Here is a 7,276-nt window from a genome sequence, read left to right on the forward strand (position 1 = left end):
AAGAAAAAATCTTCTTTAGGGAAAGTTGAGCTTTGCCCATGGTGGCAAAGGTAGACACATATTTGTATAATTCCTTAATAAAGGAGTTACAGAACAATAATCCTTTGGCCAGGGGACCTTCTTCTTTGGAGGCTAAAGAACTAAGTTTAGGGTAAACTTTGAGCAGTAGGCTTTTTCTTCTTTCCAGATAAATGCACGTGTTAGCATTACCCAAAATGCAAATTGCATATTGGGCCCCATTAGAAAGTGTAACTGGATCTATCAAGGTGCCTTCCATCCTGGCCTCTTCTGCCAGATTCAAATTTCTGGTGAGAGGACCACCAAGTCCAACATTCTATCCTGGCAATTGAACCAGGCTCTGTTTACTCCTTTTTTAGGGTCTTGACCGAACTTGGTAAAAAACATAGCATATTCGGGTCAATAACTGGGGTCGCTGTGATGTTATTAGGCAAAGAGGGATGGGGCATTCAGATTTTAATTTATTTCTGGTAGTCTTATTTATGGCATTACACAAATAAAAAGAAACATAGGCGGTGATTCTAACCGCGGCGGGCGGCGGTCGCCGCCCGCCATGCGGTTACCGCCAAATGACCGCACCGCGGTCACAAGACCGCGGCGGCCATTCTGGCTTTCCCGCTGTGCTGGCGGGCGACCGCCAAAAGGCCGCCCGCCAGTACAGCGGGAAAGACCCAGCAACAATGGAGCCGGCGGAGTTGCTGGAGTGCGACGGGTGCAGTAGCACCCGTCGCGAATTTCAGTGTCTGCAAAGCAGACACTGAAATTCCTTTTGGGGCCCGCTTACGGGGGCCCCTGCAGTGCCCATGCCATTGGCATGGGCACTGCAGGGGCCCCCAGGGGGCCCGCGGCACCCCCTACCGCCATCCTGTTCCTGGCGGGTCTCAGGATGGCGGTAGGGGGTGTCAGAATCCCCATGGCGGCGGAGCGCGCTCCGCCGCGATGGGGGATTCTGCAGGGCAGCGGGAAACCGGTGGGAGACCGCCGGTTTCCCGCTACTGACCGCGGCAGAACCGCCGCGGTCAGAATGCCCAGCGGTGCACCGCCAGCCTGTTGGCGGTGCTACCGCAGTCATTCGCCCTGGCGGTTTTTACCGCCAGGGTTAGAATGACCCCCATAGTCCGCTACATGATCTGCTGGAAACCAATCATAAATTGGGATGATTCATAAACGAAGGGGTCAAACAAGGGTTCACCTAAGAGATCTACCAAGTCTTAAGACACTGAGTGAGCAACAACACCTTCATGAATTTTATGCCTTTTCTCCAGAGGCCTCAATATAAAGGGATCCACAGATCCATCCAAATCATCTATGTGATCCAGTACACCATTGTCATCATCATCAGTGTCTTTTAACTCTATTATATGAAGGGGAGATGTAGTGGGCCCCGATTTTGAAACCTCTTGGGTGGGAGGACCAATGTTAATAGAAACACCTTTAGAGGACCCAGAAGCCGCATGTTTCTTGCCTTAAGAAAAAGGCAATTTGTTGGAATAAAACCATCTTTGAAATAGAGGCTTCTACATTTTTTGAAATGTCCAACATAGAAATGGAGACTGCTTGCTGGACTGAGTCTTTAATGAAAGACTTTAAATTATCCCTGAATAATTGTTACTCTTCTTCCTCTGACATTGTGGATAGTTTTTAAAATACTTTATAATAAAAACAGAATTGAAAGTGGATTTCCCAATATAAAGCTGTTTTACTTGAAGAAACAATCTAAAATAGCAATTGAAGGGTTACATTTCCTTAGAGACTGAAGGGGTAGCGGTCAAGAAGACAAGGGCGTGGAAAAGGAGCTAAAACTCCGACTGCACTGGAGGAGAGAGGGCAGGGAGTCAGGGAAGCCACACCTGGGGGGAGTTGAATATAAAAGGCTCCTCGTCAGAAGAAAACTCCGACCGGAGCAAAGAAACCTAGAAAGAAGACGGCACAGGAAGCAACTGGTTACGGCCATAGAAGCACCGCAGGAATAGTCAGCTCTTCAGCGCGTCTCACCAGGGCAGAATGACGACAATTACAAGGTGCGCCGTGAACAAAGGGAACAACAGAGCGCACGTCCCTAAGTGCTCAAAAGGTACCAGGCTAAAAACGAATTACCAACACAGCAAATATGAATTAAAAATAAGCACAGATATGTATTAGCATGAAATGTGGAGAAAGTGAAATAATAGGTATTTATCTTGACTGCGAGCAGAAAGAAAATAGGCTGTTCCTTTGTGATATCATCCTGTAGTTCTAACGTTTGTTTTTGTCTTGGAAACATAGGGCCATATGTACGAACACATTTTCCCATAGACACAGAATGGGAAAAGCTGCTTGCTACATATGGCCCATAGTTCTTTCTTGGCTACTGTAAAAATAAAGCAAAAAAAGACTGCATAATATTAGCCTCTGGCCTTGTAATAAAATCAAATGTCTCTATGATTTTTAAAACTTTTAATTACAAAATGTAATCCTTCAGATTATGCAAGTACTGACAGCTTTAAGAATTTAATTGGCGCTGTTTGTGTCTCCATAGATGTGTATGCAGCCCTGCCAATTACCATGCATTAGGGTTTAGACTAACGCATTTTAGTGCTGGTGTCCACATCACTGCACAAAAATGAATTAGTCACTCAGTAGAGCACTCCTGGGATTTCCCACAACGAGGTGCACTAATTCCAGAGATGAACCTCAGATGCATACCCACAGTCTGCCAGTGTGTTAACAATAGATTGCTCAGCAGCCTGCCTTTGACAAATGAATTGGCTCAAGTGTCACAAATGTTAATTTACTGGCCACGGTCAGTCTGTGTTTGCAGTCACAACAGTCCTCCCTTGCCTTCAGATCTGGCCATAATCAGCCTCTGGGTGTAATGGGCAGACCTGGACCACATGGTCTTCCAGCAGAGTGAAACAAAACAGCACACTCAGTTGCCGGACAGACTACAGCACATTTGCACCAAGAAGACACCTCTCTTTTTGGTTTTCCGGTGCTGCAGCTTCCACCACTGGTGACTGCACACAGGAGATGAGTGGCCCAACAGACGGAGTTGGGCACAGAGGTGGCACGCTGCAGCTTTGTTTTCACTTGCCCACCAGAAGTCAATCAGTGAGCCACCTCAGAGACATGGCGCCCGACCCCTTCAGTGGTGCTCAATATAGTGAGTTACCCAGGCCCTCCGACTGTAGCTCACTGCCCCAGATGTACCCTGGTTTACATCCTCTGTCCGGGCATGGCCAGAGCCTATATATTAAAGGGATTGTAGACCGCAAGTGGATTTTACGACTGCACCGCTATCTAGTGTATGTTCATTGGTGTCAGCAGGTGTATGCAGTATGCTAGAGGTTACAGACTGAATCGAAGGTACCCTGCCACACTGGCGATGAGGACATACCTTGTGTGCCTCTACCACTACTAATACCATCAAACCAGCAGTATCATGCTGTGCCCGAGCACTGTTGACTCCACAGCTCCACCCCCACTAACACGTGGTCGCTGCACTGAGCTGAACACACTGTGCCCCAGGCACAGCAGTGTGCTGGTGAATAAGCCGCTGCCTGTCGGTGTGACAAGGGCTGTGCACCCTACCTTGCAATGCCTCCAGCAGCAATCAACCACCATGATTGTCAGTGCTGCCCTCCATTCACGACCAAGAGGACTTCAGCACATGGATGAGCAACATGACCTGCCTGCTGGGAGACATTGGACCACACCACGCTCACCAGGAGACAAGCATGGAACAATTTTCAAAGTAAGCAAGCCAATCTAAACAGTGCCAATACCAGTTATGGACAAGAAAAAAAAGGGGGGACAGAAGTGCATCACCCCACAAAATGCTGTGAGCCAGTGACTTTGAATCCAGTCTTCCATGCTGCAGGGACAGAGTGAGTACCACCCAACCATAGCTGTTGATGCAAAGGCAGTGACCCCAAAAGGACAACAACAAAGACAGATCCCCCAACAACATGCGCTAGTAGGCATACTGCAACCCTTCAATGAGATTGTTGACCCAGCTACAGCCTCACCCAATGGAAAACATGGGTAGGGAGGCTAAACAATTATTTAATTGCCAACCGAGAGAACAATGGGGCTGTTAAGTATTCCCTACTGCTCCTTTAATCAGGAGTAAAGATTTATAAGATATTCGAGCACCTGTCCAACACCAGCAAATGACTATGACCCAGCAGTGAGAGCCATCAATGTGCATTTCAATTCACAATTAAACACGAATTATGAGTACTTTGAATTCCACCATGCCTGCCAACGAGAGGGGGAGTCCATCAACACCTGCACAAACTAGCCAGTACATGCACAGCAGACAGCCAGCTAAAAGAAATAAGGGCACAATTAATTCAAGAATGCCGAAACAAGACATTCAGAGGCCTCATCCTAAGACAACCAAACATTAGCCTATACCACATCCTCATCATGGCTAGATCTCATGATCTGTCTGCTGCTAGGTCTACCAAGATGGACATTGCCATAACACGGACATCAGAGAAGGCCCTTAACGTGAAAACAGAGTGAGCCAACACAGAGCATACAAGAGGGAGGACAAACAAGCCCAGGCTGCCTGCTTCCCCACCGACAGGGTCTCGCTGCAAAGACTCTGGCAGCGACGAACATCCTCTAGACAATTGCCCAGCTCAAGAACCCACCTGCTCGAACTAGGGCAAGATCAGCGGCTTTACAACTGTGTGTCGAGGGGGGTAAAGAGGAAGGGGCGCCAGAGGGAGACAAACCCCAACAAAGGCAGTGCAACAACTGTCCCTATATGAACCCAAACCTCAGCGAGCCGTCAAATATCTGCAACAAAATAGACACCAAATAGAAGACTCGCCAATAGAAGAAGAAATGGAAATTTTCGTCATATTGTTCACAAGTGGTTTGAAAAGACACAGAGGGCCACAACCCACATATGTAGTGGAAATCATAGGATCAGAAGTTAAAGCCCTGATTGACACATGGGCATCAGTGAATGTGATGGGCATACAGCAATACCGGTGGCTGCAGCACATCACACACCAAAATATTCACATATGTGTGTCAGTCCCCACTACCCTTCAAAGGTAAGTTTAAACAAAAACTAATAAATTAATTTTTCACTTCTGCAAGGCCTATCTCTCCCATAGGTTAACATAGGGATTACCTTGAAGCAACCTATGGGGGTCATTACAACATTGGCGGTATAAGGCGCTTACCGCCGTGCAGAAGACCGCCAATACACCGTCGTGGCCGCGGTAGACCGCCACAGCTATTATGACACACATCACGGAATCCGCCGAAATTCAGACACCCACACAATCCCGCCACACCAAAGGTCAGCGATAAACATGCGGAAACAAATCCTCCACCTCCACGCCAACAGAAACACGCCCATGCTATTACGACCCACGAATCTACACGGCGGTCTTTCAACCGCGGTATTCCATTGGCGGTACACACCGCCGCGCTCAAAATACACACACATCTCCAAAACACCGCCACCTTGGACAATTCCAAATATACACACCTGATACACATACACACACCACTCCCACACACCCAACACAATATAAAACACACACCCACATCACCCACAAACACCTACGACCCAAAATTAGAGAGAAGGCCAGAGAGAGACAGCACAGAATAGAGAACCCCATCACACAGAGGCACACTACACCATCACCCACACAACATCCACGCACAAAACACCACATACCACTACACTCACCACACTCCTCACCACATACACCACCTCACACATCACACACACCACCCCATGGCACGCCAAAGACACCCCTGCTTTTCCGAAGAAGAGCTCAGGGTCATGGTGGAGGAAATCGTACGGGTAGAGCCACAGCTATTTGGCTCACAGGTACAGCACACATCCATAACCAGGAAGATGGAGCTATGGCAAAGAATAGTCGACAGGGTCAACGCTGAGGGACAGCATCCAAGAAATCGGGAGGACATCAGGAAGAGGTGGAACGACCTACGGGGGAAGGTGAGTTCCACGGTATCCAGGCACCACATCGCGGTTCAGCGGACTGGCGGCGGACCCCCACCTCCTCCCCCACAACTAACAACATGGGAGGAGCAAGTCTTGTCCATCTTGCATCCTGAGGGCCTCGCAGGAGTCGTTGGAGGAACGGACACAGGTAAGTCAAATCTTAACTATCATATCCCCCACCTTACCTGCATGCTATCACACACCCCCACCCTCACACTCTCCCCTATCACCCTAACTCCTCACTAATGTACCCATAACACCAACCACCCATCCCAACACAAAGACCTGCATGACACAACTAAGCATGGATACCCATCACTAAAGCATGCCCACTGCACATACCCAGAACGCCCTCCAACCATCAGCACACAAGCCCCCACACAGGAATGCCTGCACTGGAGTACACGCACACCCACCCATTGCACACCATGAAACACACACATGCAATAATCATGTACTTATACCCCCGCAGGAACCCGAAGGAACGTCACCACACCAGAGGGTCCAGACAACACCACTCCATCCCCAGAAGAGGCCCACAGTGACGACAGCAGCTCTGCCCTACTGGATCTTGATGACCAGCCCGGACCATCGTGGGCCTCAGGACAGTCAGTTCCCCTTGCCCAGCCACAGCCCAACACCGAACTTCCACCCTCTGGTAACACCAGCACAGCACCCACCCAGCGGGACCATATCTCCCTACCGAGGTCAGGTCAATCAGCAGTGTGTCCACCACTACAGGGCACCCGGGCTAACCCAACCGCCCCAACAACAACAGGGACCTGGGGGCAGTGGTAGTGGGCACACGGTCCAGGGGTCGGAGGCACAGGAACACAGGGGAACTGGGAGGGCTGCTGTGCGACAGAGGGAGGACAGGCCAGGGGAACCTACTCTCAACGAGGCCCTCTCCTCCATCATGGGAGCATACCACCACTCCCAGGAGACAATGGCAACGGTCCTGGACAAGTTGCAGGAGACCCTGCGTCTGCAGGAGGAGCAGTATTTGGTGTTCAGGGAGGAGCTCAGGACCATCGGCTCTGCCCTGGGCACCATTGTAGGGGTGCTGACGGACATTCAAAAGACCTTGAGGGACACCGTGGCACTCCAAGGGGCCCTTGACACTAGACAGGACGATGAAATGCCCACCACCTCTGCCTGCGCTAGTGGACAGGACGGCCCGCCACAGGACCAACACACCAGCACCCCACCCCCTGCAGACGGACAACCACCACGAAAGCGGTCCCTGAGATCCAGGAACAGGACACAGCAAGATGGCAAGAC

The sequence above is a fragment of the Pleurodeles waltl genome, chromosome 3_1, assembly GCF_031143425.1.
Source record: "Pleurodeles waltl isolate 20211129_DDA chromosome 3_1, aPleWal1.hap1.20221129, whole genome shotgun sequence".
Taxonomy (NCBI): domain Eukaryota; kingdom Metazoa; phylum Chordata; class Amphibia; order Caudata; family Salamandridae; genus Pleurodeles; species Pleurodeles waltl.